This window comes from Anomaloglossus baeobatrachus, chromosome 9 (assembly GCF_048569485.1).
Source record: "Anomaloglossus baeobatrachus isolate aAnoBae1 chromosome 9, aAnoBae1.hap1, whole genome shotgun sequence".
NCBI classification, from domain to species: Eukaryota; Metazoa; Chordata; class Amphibia; order Anura; family Aromobatidae; genus Anomaloglossus; species Anomaloglossus baeobatrachus.
The window spans coordinates 163,371,171-163,394,679 of NC_134361.1; the positions used below are offsets into that span (position 1 = coordinate 163,371,171).

General features: G+C 47.3%; 6 non-coding genes and 3 pseudogenes across 6 annotated transcripts; all 9 read left to right on the forward strand.

Annotated features, from left to right (window-relative positions):
- Positions 1–6,223: 6,223 nt before the first annotated feature.
- On the forward strand, positions 6,224–6,426 carry LOC142253503 (U2 spliceosomal RNA; annotated as a pseudogene).
- A 1,388-nt stretch (positions 6,427–7,814) lies between these two features.
- Positions 7,815–8,005, forward strand: LOC142252587 (U2 spliceosomal RNA). Its single transcript, XR_012725958.1, has one exon. It is a non-coding gene; the product is annotated as a U2 spliceosomal RNA (small nuclear RNA).
- Positions 8,006–9,393: 1,388 nt separating this feature from the next.
- Positions 9,394–9,498, forward strand: LOC142253576 (U2 spliceosomal RNA; annotated as a pseudogene).
- Positions 9,499–14,926: 5,428 nt separating this feature from the next.
- On the forward strand, positions 14,927–15,131 carry LOC142253009 (U2 spliceosomal RNA; annotated as a pseudogene).
- Positions 15,132–16,519: 1,388 nt separating this feature from the next.
- On the forward strand, positions 16,520–16,710 carry LOC142252588 (U2 spliceosomal RNA). Its single transcript, XR_012725959.1, has one exon. It is a non-coding gene; the product is annotated as a U2 spliceosomal RNA (small nuclear RNA).
- Positions 16,711–18,098: 1,388 nt separating this feature from the next.
- LOC142252589 (U2 spliceosomal RNA) lies at positions 18,099–18,289 on the forward strand. Its single transcript, XR_012725960.1, has one exon. It is a non-coding gene; the product is annotated as a U2 spliceosomal RNA (small nuclear RNA).
- Positions 18,290–19,677: 1,388 nt separating this feature from the next.
- Positions 19,678–19,868, forward strand: LOC142252590 (U2 spliceosomal RNA). The gene has a single exon (XR_012725961.1). It is a non-coding gene; the product is annotated as a U2 spliceosomal RNA (small nuclear RNA).
- A 1,388-nt stretch (positions 19,869–21,256) lies between these two features.
- Positions 21,257–21,447, forward strand: LOC142252591 (U2 spliceosomal RNA). The gene has a single exon (XR_012725962.1). It is a non-coding gene; the product is annotated as a U2 spliceosomal RNA (small nuclear RNA).
- Positions 21,448–22,835: 1,388 nt separating this feature from the next.
- LOC142252592 (U2 spliceosomal RNA) lies at positions 22,836–23,026 on the forward strand. Its single transcript, XR_012725963.1, has one exon. It is a non-coding gene; the product is annotated as a U2 spliceosomal RNA (small nuclear RNA).
- The last annotated feature ends 483 nt before the right edge of the window (positions 23,027–23,509 follow it).

Genomic DNA, 23,509 nt, shown 5'->3' on the forward strand with positions numbered 1-23,509 from the left:
GGTTTTCTTTGAGTAATGATGATCTCTTTAGTAGTCTGTTGGCGCCCTCTCCTGGAGGAATAGTTTGCTTGCTCTTGGACATTCTAAAAGAGAGGTCATGATAGACATTGAGCTTCTGAGCTCAATTGGGGACAGTCATGGGTGATGAATGTTTGCAACCTGCTGCAAAGCCTCATACCGCAATATAAGGAACGTCAAATACTAAGAAAGGGCGGCCTATGAAAGAATTACTACTTTCAATAAGTACACTTAAACGGCTAATTGGGAATAGAAAAACTGTAAAAAGCCCTCTGAGAAAGCCCCCCTCTAACCTTTGATAGTAAGTTTTTCTGTAGTCTGCCTGTTGATGTATTTTCCGTTTGAACTGTGCACAACATGAAGAGACGGAACACTGGCGGCTTGTCACAATGCCCCCGCTGACATCACAATAGCGCTGCTGCCTAGAAAACAAGCTGCGCAGCAGAAGTTGTTCTTTGGGTGGGAGGGTGGGCTAGTGTAAGGAGGGGGCAAGCTCTTTTTTTCCCGGGTGGTAGGGGGATGACAGGAGAAGGGATGCGGGTGGTGAGAAGGGTACAGAGGGCAGGGTTTGGGGGCTGGGAAGGAAAGGGAAAAGATTAGGGTTTGGGGATGATGAAAGGGCTTTCTACGGGTAAGGATGGCAAAGGGTGGCAGTGACGGAAAGTCAGGCAACCTGTCCTGTCCGTCTTTTTGTATCGTGAATTGGAAAGACTGCAAGGGGGAGGGGAGTTGCTTGCGCCCTAAAGGAGGAGTTATTCAGATTCATTGCAGTGGGGGGCGGCGGCTGCAAAACGCACCATTCTTCTTGTTTTTGCTCTGCAAAGCAGCCTTTTCAAGGGTTGGCTTGGGTGACAAAATGTCTTCTGTAGGCGTGGGTTTGTCTCCCTCTCACTCTCTCTCCCTAAGATGTGTCCGGCATAGGCCAGGGTGCCACTCGAGGCCCAAACCAATTCTGGTTATCGCTTCTCGGCCTTTTGGCTAGGATCAAGTGCTTTTCAGGCAGGAGATCCTAGTTTTTGGGCACTCGGGTACCCCTCTCCTTGGCCTGGCAGGATCGTCCACTTCGGTGGGCTTCACCTGCCTGTTGCTTTTGGGGAGAGGGATTAGTCCCAGGGTAACGGGTTGCGATCCCCCCCCAGTGCTCAGGTGTTCTTTGTACAGAACTCTGGGTGCGCAGGTTGCAAGTGGCGGCAATTTGCATTTGTTGCGTTTTTCCATGGAGGTTGACCCCAACCTCGTGCCTCCCTTTGCGAGGCTGAAAAATACCGTCCGGGTCCACTTTACGGATGGTGGTTCCGATTCTAGGAATTTGGGGTATGTAGTCCAGGACGTGCTCGAGAAACTTCTCCATGTGAGGAAGGAAGAAATTTTGTCCATCCAGGACTACCCCAGACGTGGAGACTATGATGTTACATTCACAGGAGAAGGGATTTTCAGAGATGTATTGAACAGGGTAAGACAGGTTGAAGATGATCCAGTGTTAAATGGGATCCAGGTTATCGAGCACGTCCTGGATGAGGTAAAAATGGTTGTTGTAAAAATATTCTCACCTTTTGTTACTGCTCCTGAAATCATGTCCTTTTTAGCTATTTATTTCAAGAGTGTTAAGTGTATTGGTAAGATTTTAAATGAATTTAATATATGGACATCTAAATGGAAATTTTTAGTTAAATGTGTAAGGAATCCTTACGTACCGGGTGGGGTGCAGCTCCCACCCGCCCGGTTCAAGATAGGACAAACAAATGGGGATTTTTATTTTTCTGGTATGCCCGCTTATTGTAGGATCTGTGGAAAATATGGCCATGCTAAAGAGCATTGTAAGTCAACATGTAGGAATTGTGCTGCTCAGGATCATGAAACAAAAGATTGTAAAAAGGAAAAGAAATGCAGTTTTTGTCAGACCCCTGGTCATTTTTATTTTTCATGTCCTCACAGGTTCCGGGAGGAGGAGCAGAGGGGAAAGCCCAACACATCCGGACAGGAGCCATCAGATCGGACCACCCATCAGGAGGAGGAACGACAACCCGGAGCCTCAGGAGGTGGCGAGAGTGTGCCACCTGACGGTGGCTCCTCCGAGGCTGTGACGGGTAAAAAATCTGACCACAAGAGCTGGCTACATGACCACAGGGAAGGCAAAAGGAGGGCTGAGAAAGATCAAAAAGGTACCGTCGGTAAGACCAAGAGGGAGCGACAAAAGGTCGACACCGAGTCCCACACGCAGTCTGGGTCTCCTAATACCGAGGGTGGTGACTGGTCAGTGGTTTCCCGAAAAAAGAAGAAAGATAGTTCTGTGGGGGCAGTTTGTGGGGAACAGATGGATACGTCTCCGGAAGGGGTTGTGGACGCTGGGCCCCCTCCTGGGGTCCTGGACCCTGTCCCTTCGGGTGGGGTTCGGGACCTTGCTGCCTCCGGGGACTCAGAGGCTCTGCCATGTGCACAACCCCCCACTGTAAGACGACCTTCCTTAGGTCAGGGGGGTGTGGCGGAGCCTCAAGGGGACCCACCTGATACAGACCTAAACGATCAGCCAATGGAGACCCAGCGAGTGGTGCCTGTCAGCCCTCCGAGCTACGCCGATGTAGTGTCGGGTTCTTTTCCAAGTGGTAGTCTTTCCTCCTCCACGGAGTCGCTCATTACGGTCGGATCGATTGAGAGCGAGAGCGCAAATTCGGTGGTCTGATCGGGCTCCTCGGATAGGTAAACTTCTTGCTCTTACTAACCCACTAACCTTTTTTTATGATGGCAGAGCTGAAAGGTATTTCTCTTAATGTAAGAGGCATAAAAACTAAAATAAGAAGAACCGCCCTTTTAAATTTTTTAACATGCCTTACTGCATCAGTGTTCTTTTTACAGGAGTGTAACATCCCAAATAAGATGTCTTATCAAAAATATAAGGAAGAGTGGAAACATGGGCCATCCGTCTGGTCAGGGTCTAATGCCATAGGATCAGCAGGGGTCGCTATACTTTTTAAAGGGGATGTTTTAATTGATTTTATCCAGGAAATTTTACCAGGTCGCATTTTATTGGTTAAAGCTTTTATACATGGTAAAAGATGGCAGTTTTTAAATTTTTATGGGTCACCTGATAAAAATGAGAGAACTGAAATGTTAGAGCTTTTACCTTTATTTATTAATAATTCTGAACCTTTTATTTTGGCAGGCGATTTTAATTGTGTTTTAAAAGGTGAAAACCGGCGTTCCAGTTCTGTAAGTAGAAATTATGACAAAACCTCGGGAATACTAAGTAACATCATAAAAGACGCCAGATTAATTGATGTATATAAAGAGTGTAATAGAGGTAGCCCGGAGGACGCCGGTTTCACCTGGAGCAATGCTATTTGTAGCTCCAGGATAGATTTTATCTTTGGTTCAGACAAAATAATACCTACGAAATGTGAAGTTTTAACCAATATTTTTTCAGATCACAAACTTTTATCTTTTAGTGTCAAAACAAATGAAAACAAGAAGTGTGGTAAGAAAACTTGGAAAATGAATGTGTCCCTTTTAAATGACCCACAGATTTTATCAGATTTTATTACATTTTATCAAAAATGTAGGAGGGATAAAAGCCCTAATCTTTCTATAAGTGCATGGTGGGAGAGGATGAAGGTAAAAATAAGAGATTTTTTTATTAAAAAAAGTATACATAAAGCCAAAGAAAGATATGAGGTGTATAAAGCCCTAAATACCCGGTTACAGACATTGATTAAATTTAAAGATAATGGTTTGGAGGTGGATAATGATATTTTAAAATTAAAAGAGGAAATAGCAAAATGGATAGAGCAAAAAGGTAAAGAAATTATTTTCCGCTCCAGAGTCAAAAATATAGAAAAAGATGAAAAATGCTCCCGTTATTTCTTCATGAAAAATAAAAAGGAAAAGGTAATATTTGATAATATTGATGGGGAAAAGAATATAACAACTATGTTGGGAAAAGTGGAGGAATATTTTACTAATCTTTTTAATGAGAAAACAGTTGATCAAAATTTACTGAATGATTCATTAGAAGAACTAAACTGTGTTTTAGACCCGACCTCCCAAGAGTTTTTATCCCAAGTTTTAACCCATCAAGAGATTTTAGAAACTATTAAGAGTTTTAAAAGCGGTAAAGTTCCTGGTCCTGATGGCATCCCCATAGAGTTTTATGTGAGTTTTTATGACATTTTAAAAGATGATTTGTTTTCTCTTTTTACTGAGGTTTTTAACAATAAGATTTTACTTAATTCATGGAAGAAAGGAGAAGTCTCATTGTTATTCAAAAAAGGTGACAAATCAAAGCTGGAGAATTGGAGGCCCATTACCCTTCTAAACTGTGATTATAAAATAATGGCCAAAATCTGTGCAAATCGACTTAAAACGGTAATTAGCAAAATTGTGCATTCAAACCAAGTATGCGGAGTGCCAGGAAGGAGTATATGGGATAACCTGAATCTAGTAAAAGATTGTATGGAGGATGTCAAGAGCAGAAAAGGGAAAATGGCGATTTTATCAATTGATTTTGAAAAAGCATTTGATCGTATCTCACATTTTTACCTTTTTAAAGTTTTAGAAAAGATGGGCATACCAGACGGGTTTTTATTATCTCTTAAGGCGTTTTATACTGATTGCACAAGTAAGATTTTAGTAAATGGTTTTAAGTCACAGGATGTGCTTTTAAAATCAGGGGTGAAGCAGGGGTGCCCCTTGTCCCCACTACTTTTTATCTGTGCACTTGAACCCTTACTGTGTGCTATACGGCGAGATGAGAGGATCCGTGGTGTACCTCTACCTGGGGGCAAAGGAGTGGAGGCCAAGGTAGTAGGTTACATGGATGATGTGGCATTCCTCTGTCGTGACGCCCCTTCGCTGACAAGAGCTATTGATCGTATTCAACCCTTTTGTTTGTCCTCAGGTTTTAAGATAAATTTTAATAAATGTAATATTTTAAATGTGGGGGGAATGCTTTTAACTGATGTTTCCATTGCTGTAACTGAGTCCCTTACTATTTTAGGTGTAACATTCAGTGAGCAAAATGATGGTGGTAGTAGTTGGGACTCAGTTGCTCAGAAAGTTAATATGAAAATATGCATGTGGAACATGAGAAAACTGACAATGGAGGGTAAAGTATTGATTTTAAAAATGGTGATTTTACCCCTTTTATTGTATCTCAGTCTTGTTTTCCCCCCACCTGTGAATGTTTTAAAGAAAATTACTAAAAATTGTTTTACCTTTTTCTGGGGCTCTAAAATGGAGAAGCTGAAAAGAGAGATTGTCATAAAACAAAAGACAAATGGTGGTAAAGATTTTCCTGATTTTAATAGGTTTCTTTTAATCCATTTTTTCTGTTACTGTTTTAATGCCATTTTTAAAGATCACTATTGGTCCTATTTTATGCGTTTTAACACAGGTTTTTTTATGAGAAAGTTTGGATGGTTTGAAATTGTTTTATCTCTCCCCCATGCTTTTAACCTGCCAGCGCATTATGAGATTTTAAGGAAAATAGTGTCTGATTTTAGCCTAAGTAAGAAAAAAGTAGAGGAATTAACTAATAGTAAGAAACTAATGAAGGAACTACGTAATGATGAGGCAATATGCAGTATTAACAGATTTGATGATGATAAAAGTAAATGTATTTGGAAATTAATTACTGTCTTTTATCTTTTTAATGAACAGAGAGATCTGGCTTGGAGCTGTGCGCACCAGTGTCTTCCTTGCCGGGCATTCCAGTATAGAAGAGGATTTGTGAGGTCTGCCATCTGCCCAAGATCCGGATGCCAAGAACAAGAGACTGTAAAGCATATATTATGGACTTGTTGGTTTGCAAAACGGTTCTGGAGAAGACTTTGCCCCCTGTTGGAAAAGATGGCAGGCCTCAAGGACTTGGACTATCATGCCATATTGTACGGACTTGTGGAATGCCCAACACCGGACCAAAAAATAATGGCTTGGAAGACACTGAACTGTGCCAAGTCAGCTCTCTGGAAAGCACGGAACATTGCTATTTTTAAACAAGATATTTTATCAGTGAATGATGTTTTAAAATTATGTATTAGCGAAATGTATATTTATTTTTTAATTGACAAGAAAAAGGACGTAACTGTGTCCAAAAAATGGCTTGCCAGCCAATGGAATTCTTTCATTTAAATGTTTGTACATGTTTTATTGCTTTTACATATATGTTATTATAAATTTCATTCGCTGTAAATCTTGTTAAATTTTAAAATAAACTGGTTTTACCCCTAAGAGGGGGTAGCCAAATTAAAAAAAAAAAAAAAATCTGTTCTTATCAGTTTAATATCTGATACGTCCCCTATCTGGGGACCATATATTAAATGGATTTTTAGAACAGGGAGATGGAAAAAGAGCTTGCTCTGTCCACTCCACGCATTGACCTGGTATTGCAGTACCTCCAGGACCGGTGCACCCCTTCTTAACCCAGTTTCCAAAAGCAGAACTCAATTCACCTGATTCATATTAGCCCGGTTTAATGAATTGGAAGAAAGCATACGTCTTCATATGCACCTCAATTTGGCCCATTCACTTTTCACACTTCCTCCTTTTGTTTTTTATCTTTCACACTTTTGACTTTCTTTATTCATCCAAATAGCAAACTCATCACCACTCAACCTGACCAACTCGGCTATGTCCCGTGCTGCAGTTCTCTGTCTTATCTAGATCATTTGCAATTGAATGGAATAGATCCCTTTTGGACAAAGTGGATTCACCTGCTGCTGCAGTGACCACAGGTGTGATAAGATCTAGAATTGGCATCTGGTGCGATCTCTCCGCTTCCACTCCAAAGAAAGTTACCTGTTTATTCCTATCATGCATTGGTTTTTGGGGTTTTCTTTGAGTAATGATGATCTCTTTAGTAGTCTGTTGGCGCCCTCTCCTGGAGGAATAGTTTGCTTGCTCTTGGACATTCTAAAAGAGAGGTCATGATAGACATTGAGCTTCTGAGCTCAATTGGGGACAGTCATGGGTGATGAATGTTTGCAACCTGCTGCAAAGCCTCATACCGCAATATAAGGAACGTCAAATACTAAGAAAGGGCGGCCTATGAAAGAATTACTACTTTCAATAAGTACACTTAAACGGCTAATTGGGAATAGAAAAACTGTAAAAAGCCCTCTGAGAAAGCCCCCCTCTAACCTTTGATAGTAAGTTTTTCTGTAGTCTGCCTGTTGATGTATTTTCCGTTTGAACTGTGCACAACATGAAGAGACGGAACACTGGCGGCTTGTCACAATGCCCCCGCTGACATCACAATAGCGCTGCTGCCTAGAAAACATGCTGCGCAGCAGAAGTTGTTCTTTGGGTGGGAGGGTGGGCTAGTGTAAGGAGGGGGCAAGCTCTTTTTTTCCCGGGTGGTAGGGGGATGACAGGAGAAGGGATGCGGGTGGTGAGAAGGGTACAGAGGGCAGGGTTTGGGGGCTGGGAAGGAAAGGGAAAAGATTAGGGTTTGGGGATGATGAAAGGGCTTTCTACGGGTAAGGATGGCAAAGGGTGGCAGTGACGGAAAGTCAGGCAACCTGTCCTGTCCGTCTTTTTGTATCGTGAATTGGAAAGACTGCAAGGGGGAGGGGAGTTGCTTGCGCCCTAAAGGAGGAGTTATTCAGATTCATTGCAGTGGGGGGCGGCGGCTGCAAAACGCACCATTCTTCTTGTTTTTGCTCTGCAAAGCAGCCTTTTCAAGGGTTGGCTTGGGTGACAAAATGTCTTCTGTAGGCGTGGGTTTGTCTCCCTCTCGCTCTCTCTCCCTAAGATGTGTCCGGCATAGGCCAGGGTGCCACTCGAGGCCCAAACCAATTCTGGTTATCGCTTCTCGGCCTTTTGGCTAAGATCAAGTGTAGTATCTGTTCTTATCAGTTTAATATCTGATACGTCCCCTATCTGGGGACCATATATTAAATGGATTTTTAGAACAGGGAGATGGAAAAAGAGCTTGCTCTGTCCACTCCACGCATTGACCTGGTATTGCAGTACCTCCAGGACCGGTGCACCCCTTCTTAACCCAGTTTCCAAAAGCAGAACTCAATTCACCTGATTCATATTAGCCCGGTTTAATGAATTGGAAGAAAGCATACGTCTTCATATGCACCTCAATTTGGCCCATTCACTTTTCACACTTCCTCCTTTTGTTTTTTATCTTTCACACTTTTGACTTTCTTTATTCATCCAAATAGCAAACTCATCACCACTCAACCTGACCAACTCGGCTATGTCCCGTGCTGCAGTTCTCTGTCTTATCTAGATCATTTGCAATTGAATGGAATAGATCCCTTTTGGACAAAGTGGATTCACCTGCTGCTGCAGTGACCACAGGTGTGATAAGATCTAGAATTGGCATCTGGTGCGATCTCTCCGCTTCCACTCCAAAGAAAGTTACCTGTTTATTCCTATCATGCATTGGTTTTTGGGGTTTTCTTTGAGTAATGATGATCTCTTTAGTAGTCTGTTGGCGCCCTCTCCTGGAGGAATAGTTTGCTTGCTCTTGGACATTCTAAAAGAGAGGTCATGATAGACATTGAGCTTCTGAGCTCAATTGGGGACAGTCATGGGTGATGAATGTTTGCAACCTGCTGCAAAGCCTCATACCGCAATATAAGGAACGTCAAATACTAAGAAAGGGCGGCCTATGAAAGAATTACTACTTTCAATAAGTACACTTAAACGGCTAATTGGGAATAGAAAAACTGTAAAAAGCCCTCTGAGAAAGCCCCCCTCTAACCTTTGATAGTAAGTTTTTCTGTAGTCTGCCTGTTGATGTATTTTCCGTTTGAACTGTGCACAACATGAAGAGACGGAACACTGGCGGCTTGTCACAATGCCCCCGCTGACATCACAATAGCGCTGCTGCCTAGAAAACAAGCTGCGCAGCAGAAGTTGTTCTTTGGGTGGCAGGGTGGGCTAGTGTAAGGAGGGGGCAAGCTCTTTTTTTCCCGGGTGGTAGGGGGATGACAGGAGAAGGGATGCGGGTGGTGAGAAGGGTACAGAGGGCAGGGTTTGGGGGCTGGGAAGGAAAGGGAAAAGATTAGGGTTTGGGGATGATGAAAGGGCTTTCTACGGGTAAGGATGGCAAAGGGTGGCAGTGACGGAAAGTCAGGCAACCTGTCCTGTCCGTCTTTTTGTATCGTGAATTGGAAAGACTGCAAGGGGGAGGGGAGTTGCTTGCGCCCTAAAGGAGGAGTTATTCAGATTCATTGCAGTGGGGGGCGGCGGCTGCAAAACGCACCATTCTTCTTGTTTTTGCTCTGCAAAGCAGCCTTTTCAAGGGTTGGCTTGGGTGACAAAATGTCTTCTGTAGGCGTGGGTTTGTCTCCCTCTCGCTCTCTCTCCCTAAGATGTGTCCGGCATAGGCCAGGGTGCCACTCGAGGCCCAAACCAATTCTGGTTATCGCTTCTCGGCCTTTTGGCTAAGATCAAGTGTAGTATCTGTTCTTATCAGAACAAACTGAGCTAGCTACACTTGACGAGATACGATCAGGGAGACGAGCTCCAAAGCCCAGCCGAGACCGGAAGAGGGAGATCGGACGGAAGAAGAGCTTGGCAGAAAGAAGCAAGAAGACGAAGGCTCGGAGAAGACTTGGGGAGACCAGAGGAACTTCGAGGAGGAACACAGCGGGAGAAGACACCCGGAGAAGAATCCAAGATCCAGCTCCGGGAACTCAAGCAGGAACCAGCCATGGCAAGCAAGCCAGAGAAGGCAGCCAAGAAGGCTCAGGACCCAGGGACCTCCAGGAAGGCTCATCCAGAGGCTTCTTCGGCCCAAGAGGCCCCTACCTCCGACGCCAGCCAGCCGGAGGGAGCCCGGACGCCGCCTGAAAAGGCTCCAACCCTGGAGCCTTGGATGCGGCAGACGGTCGCCCTGAAGCTAAAGGCGGTGGATGGTAGGTTGCCGGACATGTCCAGCGACGTGTTCTGCAAGAAGATGATTCTGGATCAGGGCTTCTCCAGGGCGGAAACCCTGAGTGTCCAGACCTTCATGACTGGCATTTTTCTGGTAACCTTTGCCACGGTGAATGCCTGCAGGAGATACTGGGAGGCGATGAACGCAGCGATGCCGGACTCCCCTTTTCATTCTTTTTTAGGATCCTGTCCTATACAGAGGGATGAGAAGAGGATCACGGTCTCCATGCGGAACCCGCACACCCCAGGAAGAGACATCTCCACGTTCCTGGGACGTCTCTGCACAGTGGTGAGGGAGCCATCCCACATCCTTAACGGCAACGGATTCTGGACGGGTAAGTGGTCAGTAACCGTTCGACTCTACAGGGAACCAGCATCCGAGGATGGTCTCCAGCACCTGCCCCCGACATTCTCTCTGGGAAACTCCTTTGGTCTCATCTACTACCCGGACATGCCACACAACTGCAGGAAATGTGGCGGGAAAGGGCATTCGATGAAGACCTGCAAGGAGGACGCCTGCAGGGTTTGCCGGGTGACAGGACACAGCTCCAAGGACTGCCCAAAGAAGAAGACTTGCAACCTATGTGGACAGGCGGACCACCTTTACAAGGACTGCCCACAGCGGGAGAAATCCTGGGCAAGGGTTGCCGCGGCGACCCAGTATCGGGTAGTCACAGCTTCGTCGACCAAGGCAGCTACGACCAAGGCCACAGAGGCCAAGGACAAGGCGGCCAAGAACCCGGCGACCGTGGCTCCAGCCGATGCCCCAGCAGCCACGGAGTCCAGGGAAAAGAAGGGTAAGAAAACTGTTGCCCCCTCCCTGGTCCCCCCCCCTGTCACCCCTGTCCAAACCCCTCTCCCCCCGGCCAACCCTACTGAGGATTCCACTACCTCCACCTCATTTCCCTACTCCTCAGTTGGTCTCCTCACCCCCCCCCCAAAGCCCACTCTCCCTCCCCAGACCATGAGAGCAGAGGGCCTCAGCACTCTTGCACTTTTCACCGAGGAGGATTTTCCAGCTCTTGTCTCCTCAGGTACAGGCCAAAGGAAAAGGAAGGTGGAAGATAGTCCTGTCGCAGAACCTTCCAAGCTGTTCATTGTGGACCTTAACCCACCCCAGGAAGAGGAGGATGGCCTCCTCCCAGAATCGGACGTGTTGGAGCAGATGGTGGAGTCCCTTGTGGCCGAAGAAGAAATGGAGGAGTCGGAAGCCACTGAGGCACCATCCCTGCTTGATCAGCTAGCATAAGAGGGTCTGCTGGAGATACCCTTACCAGCAGGTGCCAAAGAGGAAGAACCGCCCGACCGGAGTGGTAACTAAGGCACACCGCCTGCTCTAACTTTCTCTTTCCTCCAATGACTGCTAACATTAACATCTTTTCCATTAATGTTAGGAGCATCAGAGACAAGTTCCGACGTCAGACAATTTTTGCGTTCCTTAACACTCAGTCTAGTGATGTATTTTTCCTGCAGGAATGCTCCCTTCCCTCCTCTAGGTCCTTCAACCATCTGGCCAGGGAGTGGACCCATGGCCCATCCTACTGGTCTGGCGGGGGCGACTGTAGGTCCGCGGGGGTCGCCGTGCTGATCAGGGGAAGCGCCTTCACATTGGACTCTGTTCAGGAAATCGTCTGCGGCAGGTTACTGCTCGTGGATGGCACCTGGGCGGGAGAACCTGTCAGGTTCATCAATGTGTATGCTTCTCCTGTGAAGAGCGATCGACTGGAGCTCCTCCAAGCCCTGCGCCCTCAGCTCGCTACCGCCAGGACGGTAGTGATGGCCGGGGATTTCAACTGCCCGATTGAGGAGGATGGACGCAGTTCTGGAACGGCTGCCAAGTTGGACGTCACATCCAAACTGCTCATTGAGATGGTGACCGAAGCCTCTCTTGTGGACGTTGTTGGCTCCATTGGACACGGATCCGTGAACTATTCATGGTGCCGATCCGATGGCTCGCTGCGTTCCAGGATTGACTTTGTGTTTACCTCTCGGGCGGTTGGGCGGAGTGGGCACTCGATGGTCCCCTGCTTCTTCTCTGACCACAGAGCCATTCACTTTCAAGGTGTGCTGGGCCATGGCTTCCCCATTGGCCCGGGCTCCTGGAAGCTGAACTGCTCTCTGCTGGAAAAGGGTGAGATTCTGGAGGAGCTTAGAGCTGCCTACTCCACGTGGCGGGCCTACAAGGCGGGCTTCCAGTCTGTTTCTGACTGGTGGGAATACGTTAAACTCGAGTTCCGTTTCTTCTTTCAGGCAAAGAGTCAACAACAGGCGTGTCTGAGGAGGAGGGACTTCAGGAGACTCCAGCGTGAGCTGCGTTCCCTGCAGGACCTTCTTCGATGCGGCTGGGACGTGAGAGAGGAGCTGGAGGAGACTAAGAGGAGCCTGAAAAGGCACTTCGAGGAGGAGTCCGAGCGAATTGTCTTCCGTTCCAAAGTGGAGAACCTGGAGAAGGGTGAGAAATGTAACTCGTTCTTTTTCAGGAAACTCCACGCCGGTCACACGCCCATGAATGAACTACGAGACGAGAGTGGAAACATGCGACGCGGGAAAGAGAACGTGATGAAGGTCGTCAGCGACTTCTACAGCGAACTCTACGCCCGCAAGACTACTGACCCCGAGGCCGCCGATAAGTTCCTGTCAGGTATCACTAACCATCTTGACCCTGCAGACGCGGCGGCCATGGATGTTCCTCTGACGGTGGACGAGCTGCTCTCGGCCGCCAAATCCTTTAGTTCTGGCAGGACACCGGGCAGTGACGGCCTCCCAGCAGAGCTCTATGTAGCGCTGGGAGACCTAATCTGTCCGGACCTGTTAGGGCTGTATGAGGAGATGGTGGTGGAGGGCAGAATGCCTCCATCTCTGAGGGAAGGAATGGTCACGATCCTGTACAAGCGTAAAGGAGAGAGGTGCGACCTGAAGAATTGGCGTCCCATCACCCTTCTGAACGTCGACTACAAGATCCTGGCCAAGACGATGGCAACGAGATTGAAGACTGTTATCGGACGGATCATCCACCCGGATCAGACCTGCGGCATCCCCGGACGTCGCATCGCAGACAGCCTGGCTCTCATGCGGGACACGGTCGAGTACATCAAAGCCCGCCGGGTGCACGCAGCCCTGATCTCGTTGGATCAGGAAAAGGCCTTCGACCGTGTTTCCCATGAGTTCCTGGGCAAAGCTCTGCACAGGTTAGGTTTGGGTAACATGTTTTGCTTGTATGTCCAACTAATGTATTTTGATATTCACAGCTCGGTGTTGGTGAACGGCTGGAAGACTGACCCCTTCCCGGTCCTCTCAGGGGTCAGACAAGGCTGTCCTCTGTCACCTCTTCTTTTTGTTTGTGTTATAGAACTCTTTGCAGAGGCTATCCGGCGGAATGGAGAGATCAGAGGGATCACCGCACCAGGACCAGAACGCTTCGAGGTCAAGTGCTCGCTCTACATGGACGACGTGACCGTCTTCTGCGCGGACCGGCGCTCAGTCGACACCCTCGTCCAGACCTGTGAGACCTTCGGACGGGCTTCGGGAGCCAAAGTCAACTGCGGGAAGTCGGAAGCCATGCTCTTCGGGGACTGGCAGCCGGCCTCTTCCGCCCCCTTCCCTTTCAGCATCCAGCCGGATTTCATCAAGGTTCTTGGAGTCTGGTTCGGGAAGGAAGGAGCAGCCCTCAAGTCCTGGGAGGAACGCTTGACCAAGATCACCCAACGGATCGGTCTGTGGAGCCTCAGACGCCTCACCTGTGAGGGCAAAGCACTGGTCCTGCGTAACGAGGTACTGCCCGTGCTGCAGTACACGGCCCAGGCCTGGCCCCCCCTTGCCACCGTGTGCAGGGCCATTACCAGGACGGTGTTTCGTTTTGTCTGGGGATCCAAGATGGACAGAGTAAAGCGGAGCATCATGTACAAGGATCCTCGCAAGGGTGGGAAGGGCGTACCCGATATCCCCACCCTCCTGCGATCCTCCTTCGTATGTGACTGCGTTCGCCGAACTCTGCGAGTCAAGAGAGGTTCCGCGGGTGGGTCCATGTCTCGCTTCTTCCTGCTCCCCCTTTGGAGACGGTTAGGCTGGGACAAGTGGGACAGCTCCTTCCCCTACAACTGGACGGCGCCATGGTTCTACGGAGACGTGGTTCGGTTTGTGAGGGAACACCAACTGGAGGGACTCAAGCCTGATTTGTGGAAGCCAAAGACTATCCACAAACTCATCAGAGCCAAGGACGAAATGGAGAACATTCCAGGACTTCATCACGACACACTGGAGACTGTTTGGACAAACGTGTCATCGGCTGGATTGACCAACGGGCACAAGGACTTGTCATGGATGGCGATACAGGGCGGACTGCCCGTCCGGTCATTCATGCACGCCCGGAACCTGTGCAAAACCCGGTACTGCCCAAGGTGCCCCTTCGTGGAGGAAACATCGCTGCACGCCTTTTGGGACTGCCGTTTCGCACAGCGCCTGTTGGTTGCCCTGGAGGATGACCTGAGGAACTCCGTCCCCAGAGGGAGCCTATCGTACCATTCCGTACTTTATGGACTCTTCCCTGGGACTCACACCGTTGGAGCCATCCAGGAGGCTTGGCGCCTTATGAACTGCTTTAAGGACGCTATTTGGGTCGCCAGGAACCGGCTCATCTTGAAGAGGGAGAGGATGTCTATCCAGGATTGCCGCAGGCTGATCCACAGCCTGCTCAGAGACTATTCCATCATGGACAGTCCGGACGACAGCGCCGAGGAGGAGGTTTAGACCTCTTCCATGCCCCCTCCCTCCTTTTCCCGTTATGTGCGTCTTTCAATAAAGCTTCGGGCCTGTGATTTCCCCACCCTATCCCCCTTTTCCCCTACCCCCATCCCCCAATCGCCGGTTCGTCGTTATTTATTGTCTAACTTTTTCTTTCAGCTTGAGTGTTATGGATAAGCATAGGAGTGTGATGTATAGTTTAGTGCGTCGTACTCTATGGCTATGTAAGAAGGATTGTATAGTTCTGTGTGTACGGGGCTGCGGCACTGTACACGGTTTGTTACCTTTTTGTGAGTAGTGCATGATAATAAAGATGCTGTTAAATCAAAAAATCTGTTCTTATCAGTTTAATATCTGATACGTCCCCTATCTGGGGACCATATATTAAATGGATTTTTAGAACAGGGAGATGGAAAAAGAGCTTGCTCTGTCCACTCCACGCATTGACCTGGTATTGCAGTACCTCCAGGACCGGTGCACCCCTTCTTAACCCAGTTTCCAAAAGCAGAACTCAATTCACCTGATTCATATTAGCCCGGTTTAATGAATTGGAAGAAAGCATACGTCTTCATATGCACCTCAATTTGGCCCATTCACTTTTCACACTTCCTCCTTTTGTTTTTTATCTTTCACACTTTTGACTTTCTTTATTCATCCAAATAGCAAACTCATCACCACTCAACCTGACCAACTCGGCTATGTCCCGTGCTGCAGTTCTCTGTCTTATCTAGATCATTTGCAATTGAATGGAATAGATCCCTTTTGGACAAAGTGGATTCACCTGCTGCTGCAGTGACCACAGGTGTGATAAGATCTAGAATTGGCATCTGGTGCGATCTCTCCGCTTCCACTCCAAAGAAAGTTACCTGTTTATTCCTATCATGCATTGGTTTTTGGGGTTTTCTTTGAGTAATGATGATCTCTTTAGTAGTCTGTTGGCGCCCTCTCCTGGAGGAATAGTTTGCTTGCTCTTGGACATTCTAAAAGAGAGGTCATGATAGACATTGAGCTTCTGAGCTCAATTGGGGACAGTCATGGGTGATGAATGTTTGCAACCTGCTGCAAAGCCTCATACCGCAATATAAGGAACGTCAAATACTAAGAAAGGGCGGCCTATGAAAGAATTACTACTTTCAATAAGTACACTTAAACGGCTAATTGGGAATAGAAAAACTGTAAAAAGCCCTCTGAGAAAGCCCCCCTCTAACCTTTGATAGTAAGTTTTTCTGTAGTCTGCCTGTTGATGTATTTTCCGTTTGAACTGTGCACAACATGAAGAGACGGAACACTGGCGGCTTGTCACAATGCCCCCGCTGACATCACAATAGCGCTGCTGCCTGGAAAACAAGCTGCGCAGCAGAAGTTGTTCTTTGGGTGGGAGGGTGGGCTAGTGTAAGGAGGGGGCAAGCTCTTTTTTTCCCGGGTGGTAGGGGGATGACAGGAGAAGGGATGCGGGTGGTGAGAAGGGTACAGAGGGCAGGGTTTGGGGGCTGGGAAGGAAAGGGAAAAGATTAGGGTTTGGGGATGATGAAAGGGCTTTCTACGGGTAAGGATGGCAAAGGGTGGCAGTGACGGAAAGTCAGGCAACCTGTCCTGTCCGTCTTTTTGTATCGTGAATTGGAAAGACTGCAAGGGGGAGGGGAGTTGCTTGCGCCCTAAAGGAGGAGTTATTCAGATTCATTGCAGTGGGGGGCGGCGGCTGCAAAACGCACCATTCTTCTTGTTTTTGCTCTGCAAAGCAGCCTTTTCAAGGGTTGGCTTGGGTGACAAAATGTCTTCTGTAGGCGTGGGTTTGTCTCCCTCTCGCTCTCTCTCCCTAAGATGTGTCCGGCATAGGCCAGGGTGCCACTCGAGGCCCAAACCAATTCTGGTTATCGCTTCTCGGCCTTTTGGCTAAGATCAAGTGTAGTATCTGTTCTTATCAGTTTAATATCTGATACGTCCCCTATCTGGGGACCATATATTAAATGGATTTTTAGAACAGGGAGATGGAAAAAGAGCTTGCTCTGTCCACTCCACGCATTGACCTGGTATTGCAGTACCTCCAGGACCGGTGCACCCCTTCTTAACCCAGTTTCCAAAAGCAGAACTCAATTCACCTGATTCATATTAGCCCGGTTTAATGAATTGGAAGAAAGCATACGTCTTCATATGCACCTCAATTTGGCCCATTCACTTTTCACACTTCCTCCTTTTGTTTTTTATCTTTCACACTTTTGACTTTCTTTATTCATCCAAATAGCAAACTCATCACCACTCAACCTGACCAACTCGGCTATGTCCCGTGCTGCAGTTCTCTGTCTTATCTAGATCATTTGCAATTGAATGGAATAGATCCCTTTTGGACAAAGTGGATTCACCTGCTGCTGCAGTGACCACAGGTGTGATAAGATCTAGAATTGGCATCTGGTGCGATCTCTCCGCTTCCACTCCAAAGAAAGTTACCTGTTTATTCCTATCATGCATTGGTTTTTGGGGTTTTCTTTGAGTAATGATGATCTCTTTAGTAGTCTGTTGGCGCCCTCTCCTGGAGGAATAGTTTGCTTGCTCTTGGACATTCTAAAAGAGAGGTCATGATAGACATTGAGCTTCTGAGCTCAATTGGGGACAGTCATGGGTGATGAATGTTTGCAACCTGCTGCAAAGCCTCATACCGCAATATAAGGAACGTCAAATACTAAGAAAGGGCGGCCTATGAAAGAATTACTACTTTCAATAAGTACACTTAAACGGCTAATTGGGAATAGAAAAACTGTAAAAAGCCCTCTGAGAAAGCCCCCCTCTAACCTTTGATAGTAAGTTTTTCTGTAGTCTGCCTGTTGATGTATTTTCCGTTTGAACTGTGCACAACATGAAGAGACGGAACACTGGCGGCTTGTCACAATGCCCCCGCTGACATCACAATAGCGCTGCTGCCTAGAAAACAAGCTGCGCAGCAGAAGTTGTTCTTTGGGTGGGAGGGTGGGCTAGTGTAAGGAGGGGGCAAGCTCTTTTTTTCCCGGGTGGTAGGGGGATGACAGGAGAAGGGATGCGGGTGGTGAGAAGGGTACAGAGGGCAGGGTTTGGGGGCTGGGAAGGAAAGGGAAAAGATTAGGGTTTGGGGATGATGAAAGGGCTTTCTACGGGTAAGGATGGCAAAGGGTGGCAGTGACGGAAAGTCAGGCAACCTGTCCTGTCCGTCTTTTTGTATCGTGAATTGGAAAGACTGCAAGGGGGAGGGGAGTTGCTTGCGCCCTAAAGGAGGAGTTATTCAGATTCATTGCAGTGGGGGGCGGCGGCTGCAAAACGCACCATTCTTCTTGTTTTTGCTCTGCAAAGCAGCCTTTTCAAGGGTTGGCTTGGGTGACAAAATGTCTTCTGTAGGCGTGGGTTTGTCTCCCTCTCGCTCTCTCTCCCTAAGATGTGTCCGGCATAGGCCAGGGTGCCACTCGAGGCCCAAACCAATTCTGGTTATCGCTTCTCGGCCTTTTGGCTAAGATCAAGTGTAGTATCTGTTCTTATCAGTTTAATATCTGATACGTCCCCTATCTGGGGACCATATATTAAATGGATTTTTAGAACAGGGAGATGGAAAAAGAGCTTGCTCTGTCCACTCCACGCATTGACCTGGTATTGCAGTACCTCCAGGACCGGTGCACCCCTTCTTAACCCAGTTTCCAAAAGCAGAACTCAATTCACCTGATTCATATTAGCCCGGTTTAATGAATTGGAAGAAAGCATACGTCTTCATATGCACCTCAATTTGGCCCATTCACTTTTCACACTTCCTCCTTTTGTTTTTTATCTTTCACACTTTTGACTTTCTTTATTCATCCAAATAGCAAACTCATCACCACTCAACCTGACCAACTCGGCTATGTCCCGTGCTGCAGTTCTCTGTCTTATCTAGATCATTTGCAATTGAATGGAATAGATCCCTTTTGGACAAAGTGGATTCACCTGCTGCTGCAGTGACCACAGGTGTGATAAGATCTAGAATTGGCATCTGGTGCGATCTCTCCGCTTCCACTCCAAAGAAAGTTACCTGTTTATTCCTATCATGCATTGGTTTTTGGGGTTTTCTTTGAGTAATGATGATCTCTTTAGTAGTCTGTTGGCGCCCTCTCCTGGAGGAATAGTTTGCTTGCTCTTGGACATTCTAAAAGAGAGGTCATGATAGACATTGAGCTTCTGAGCTCAATTGGGGACAGTCATGGGTGATGAATGTTTGCAACCTGCTGCAAAGCCTCATACCGCAATATAAGGAACGTCAAATACTAAGAAAGGGCGGCCTATGAAAGAATTACTACTTTCAATAAGTACACTTAAACGGCTAATTGGGAATAGAAAAACTGTAAAAAGCCCTCTGAGAAAGCCCCCCTCTAACCTTTGATAGTAAGTTTTTCTGTAGTCTGCCTGTTGATGTATTTTCCGTTTGAACTGTGCACAACATGAAGAGACGGAACACTGGCGGCTTGTCACAATGCCCCCGCTGACATCACAATAGCGCTGCTGCCTAGAAAACAAGCTGCGCAGCAGAAGTTGTTCTTTGGGTGGGAGGGTGGGCTAGTGTAAGGAGGGGGCAAGCTCTTTTTTTCCCGGGTGGTAGGGGGATGACAGGAGAAGGGATGCGGGTGGTGAGAAGGGTACAGAGGGCAGGGTTTGGGGGCTGGGAAGGAAAGGGAAAAGATTAGGGTTTGGGGATGATGAAAGGGCTTTCTACGGGTAAGGATGGCAAAGGGTGGCAGTGACGGAAAGTCAGGCAACCTGTCCTGTCCGTCTTTTTGTATCGTGAATTGGAAAGACTGCAAGGGGGAGGGGAGTTGCTTGCGCCCTAAAGGAGGAGTTATTCAGATTCATTGCAGTGGGGGGCGGCGGCTGCAAAACGCACCATTCTTCTTGTTTTTGCTCTGCAAAGCAGCCTTTTCAAGGGTTGGCTTGGGTGACAAAATGTCTTCTGTAGGCGTGGGTTTGTCTCCCTCTCGCTCTCTCTCCCTAAGATGTGTCCGGCATAGGCCAGGGTGCCACTCGAGGCCCAAACCAATTCTGGTTATCGCTTCTCGGCCTTTTGGCTAAGATCAAGTGTAGTATCTGTTCTTATCAGTTTAATATCTGATACGTCCCCTATCTGGGGACCATATATTAAATGGATTTTTAGAACAGGGAGATGGAAAAAGAGCTTGCTCTGTCCACTCCACGCATTGACCTGGTATTGCAGTACCTCCAGGACCGGTGCACCCCTTCTTAACCCAGTTTCCAAAAGCAGAACTCAATTCACCTGATTCATATTAGCCCGGTTTAATGAATTGGAAGAAAGCATACGTCTTCATATGCACCTCAATTTGGCCCATTCACTTTTCACACTTCCTCCTTTTGTTTTTTATCTTTCACACTTTTGACTTTCTTTATTCATCCAAATAGCAAACTCATCACCACTCAACCTGACCAACTCGGCTATGTCCCGTGCTGCAGTTCTCTGTCTTATCTAGATCATTTGCAATTGAATGGAATAGATCCCTTTTGGACAAAGTGGATTCACCTGCTGCTGCAGTGACCACAGGTGTGATAAGATCTAGAATTGGCATCTGGTGCGATCTCTCCGCTTCCACTCCAAAGAAAGTTACCTGTTTATTCCTATCATGCATTGGTTTTTGGGGTTTTCTTTGAGTAATGATGATCTCTTTAGTAGTCTGTTGGCGCCCTCTCCTGGAGGAATAGTTTGCTTGCTCTTGGACATTCTAAAAGAGAGGTCATGATAGACATTGAGCTTCTGAGCTCAATTGGGGACAGTCATGGGTGATGAATGTTTGCAACCTGCTGCAAAGCCTCATACCGCAATATAAGGAACGTCAAATACTAAGAAAGGGCGGCCTATGAAAGAATTACTACTTTCAATAAGTACACTTAAACGGCTAATTGGGAATAGAAAAACTGTAAAAAGCCCTCTGAGAAAGCCCCCCTCTAACCTTTGATAGTAAGTTTTTCTGTAGTCTGCCTGTTGATGTATTTTCCGTTTGAACTGTGCACAACATGAAGAGACGGAACACTGGCGGCTTGTCACAATGCCCCCGCTGACATCACAATAGCGCTGCTGCCTAGAAAACAAGCTGCGCAGCAGAAGTTGTTCTTTGGGTGGGAGGGTGGGCTAGTGTAAGGAGGGGGCAAGCTCTTTTTTTCCCGGGTGGTAGGGGGATGACAGGAGAAGGGATGCGGGTGGTGAGAAGGGTACAGAGGGCAGGGTTTGGGGGCTGGGAAGGAAAGGGAAAAGATTAGGGTTTGGGGATGATGAAAGGGCTTTCTACGGGTAAGGATGGCAAAGGGTGGCAGTGACGGAAAGTCAGGCAACCTGTCCTGTCCGTCTTTTTGTATCGTGAATTGGAAAGACTGCAAGGGGGAGGGGAGTTGCTTGCGCCCTAAAGGAGGAGTTATTCAGATTCATTGCAGTGGGGGGCGGCGGCTGCAAAACGCACCATTCTTCTTGTTTTTGCTCTGCAAAGCAGCCTTTTCAAGGGTTGGCTTGGGTGACAAAATGTCTTCTGTAGGCGTGGGTTTGTCTCCCTCTCGCTCTCTCTCCCTAAGATGTGTCCGGCATAGGCCAGGGTGCCACTCGAGGCCCAAACCAATTCTGGTTATCGCTTCTCGGCCTTTTGGCTAAGATCAAGTGTAGTATCTGTTCTTATCAGTTTAATATCTGATACGTCCCCTATCTGGGGACCATATATTAAATGGATTTTTAGAACAGGGAGATGGAAAAAGAGCTTGCTCTGTCCACTCCACGCATTGACCTGGTATTGCAGTACCTCCAGGACCGGTGCACCCCTTCTTAACCCAGTTTCCAAAAGCAGAACTCAATTCACCTGATTCATATTAGCCCGGTTTAATGAATTGGAAGAAAGCATACGTCTTCATATGCACCTCAATTTGGCCCATTCACTTTTCACACTTCCTCCTTTTGTTTTTTATCTTTCACACTTTTGACTTTCTTTATTCATCCAAATAGCAAACTCATCACCACTCAACCTGACCAACTCGGCTATGTCCCGTGCTGCAGTTCTCTGTCTTATCTAGATCATTTGCAATTGAATGGAATAGATCCCTTTTGGACAAAGTGGATTCACCTGCTGCTGCAGTGACCACAGGTGTGATAAGATCTAGAATTGGCATCTGGTGCGATCTCTCCGCTTCCACTCCAAAGAAAGTTACCTGTTTATTCCTATCATGCATTGGTTTTTGGGGTTTTCTTTGAGTAATGATGATCTCTTTAGTAGTCTGTTGGCGCCCTCTCCTGGAGGAATAGTTTGCTTGCTCTTGGACATTCTAAAAGAGAGGTCATGATAGACATTGAGCTTCTGAGCTCAATTGGGGACAGTCATGGGTGATGAATGTTTGCAACCTGCTGCAAAGCCTCATACCGCAATATAAGGAACGTCAAATACTAAGAAAGGGCGGCCTATGAAAGAATTACTACTTTCAATAAGTACACTTAAACGGCTAATTGGGAATAGAAAAACTGTAAAAAGCCCTCTGAGAAAGCCCCCCTCTAACCTTTGATAGTAAGTTTTTCTGTAGTCTGCCTGTTGATGTATTTTCCGTTTGAACTGTGCACAACATGAAGAGACGGAACACTGGCGGCTTGTCACAATGCCCCCGCTGACATCACAATAGCGCTGCTGCCTAGAAAACAAGCTGCGCAGCAGAAGTTGTTCTTTGGGTGGGAGGGTGGGCTAGTGTAAGGAGGGGGCAAGCTCTTTTTTTCCCGGGTGGTAGGGGGATGACAGGAGAAGGGATGCGGGTGGTGAGAAGGGTACAGAGGGCAGGGTTTGGGGGCTGGGAAGGAAAGGGAAAAGATTAGGGTTTGGGGATGATGAAAGGGCTTTCTACGGGTAAGGATGGCAAAGGGTGGCAGTGACGGAAAGTCAGGCAACCTGTCCTGTCCGTCTTTTTGTATCGTGAATTGGAAAGACTGCAAGGGGGAGGGGAGTTGCTTGCGCCCTAAAGGAGGAGTTATTCAGATTCATTGCAGTGGGGGGCGGCGGCTGCAAAACGCACCATTCTTCTTGTTTTTGCTCTGCAAAGCAGCCTTTTCAAGGGTTGGCTTGGGTGACAAAATGTCTTCTGTAGGCGTGGGTTTGTCTCCCTCTCGCTCTCTCTCCCTAAGATGTGTCCGGCATAGGCCAGGGTGCCACTCGAGGCCCAAACCAATTCTGGTTATCGCTTCTCGGCCTTTTGGCTAAGATCAAGTGTAGTATCTGTTCTTATCAGTTTAATATCTGATACGTCCCCTATCTGGGGACCATATATTAAATGGATTTTTAGAACAGGGAGATGGAAAAAGAGCTTGCTCTGTCCACTCCACGCATTGACCTGGTATTGCAGTACCTCCAGGACCGGTGCACCCCTTCTTAACCCAGTTTCCAAAAGCAGAACTCAATTCACCTGATTCATATTAGCCCGGTTTAATGAATTGGAAGAAAGCATACGTCTTCATATGCACCTCAATTTGGCCCATTCACTTTTCACACTTCCTCCTTTTGTTTTTTATCTTTCACACTTTTGACTTTCTTTATTCATCCAAATAGCAAACTCATCACCACTCAACCTGACCAACTCGGCTATGTCCCGTGCTGCAGTTCTCTGTCTTATCTAGATCATTTGCAATTGAATGGAATAGATCCCTTTTGGACAAAGTGGATTCACCTGCTGCTGCAGTGACCACAGGTGTGATAAGATCTAGAATTGGCATCTGGTGCGATCTCTCCGCTTCCACTCCAAAGAAAGTTACCTGTTTATTCCTATCATGCATTGGTTTTTGGGGTTTTCTTTGAGTAATGATGATCTCTTTAGTAGTCTGTTGGCGCCCTCTCCTGGAGGAATAGTTTGCTTG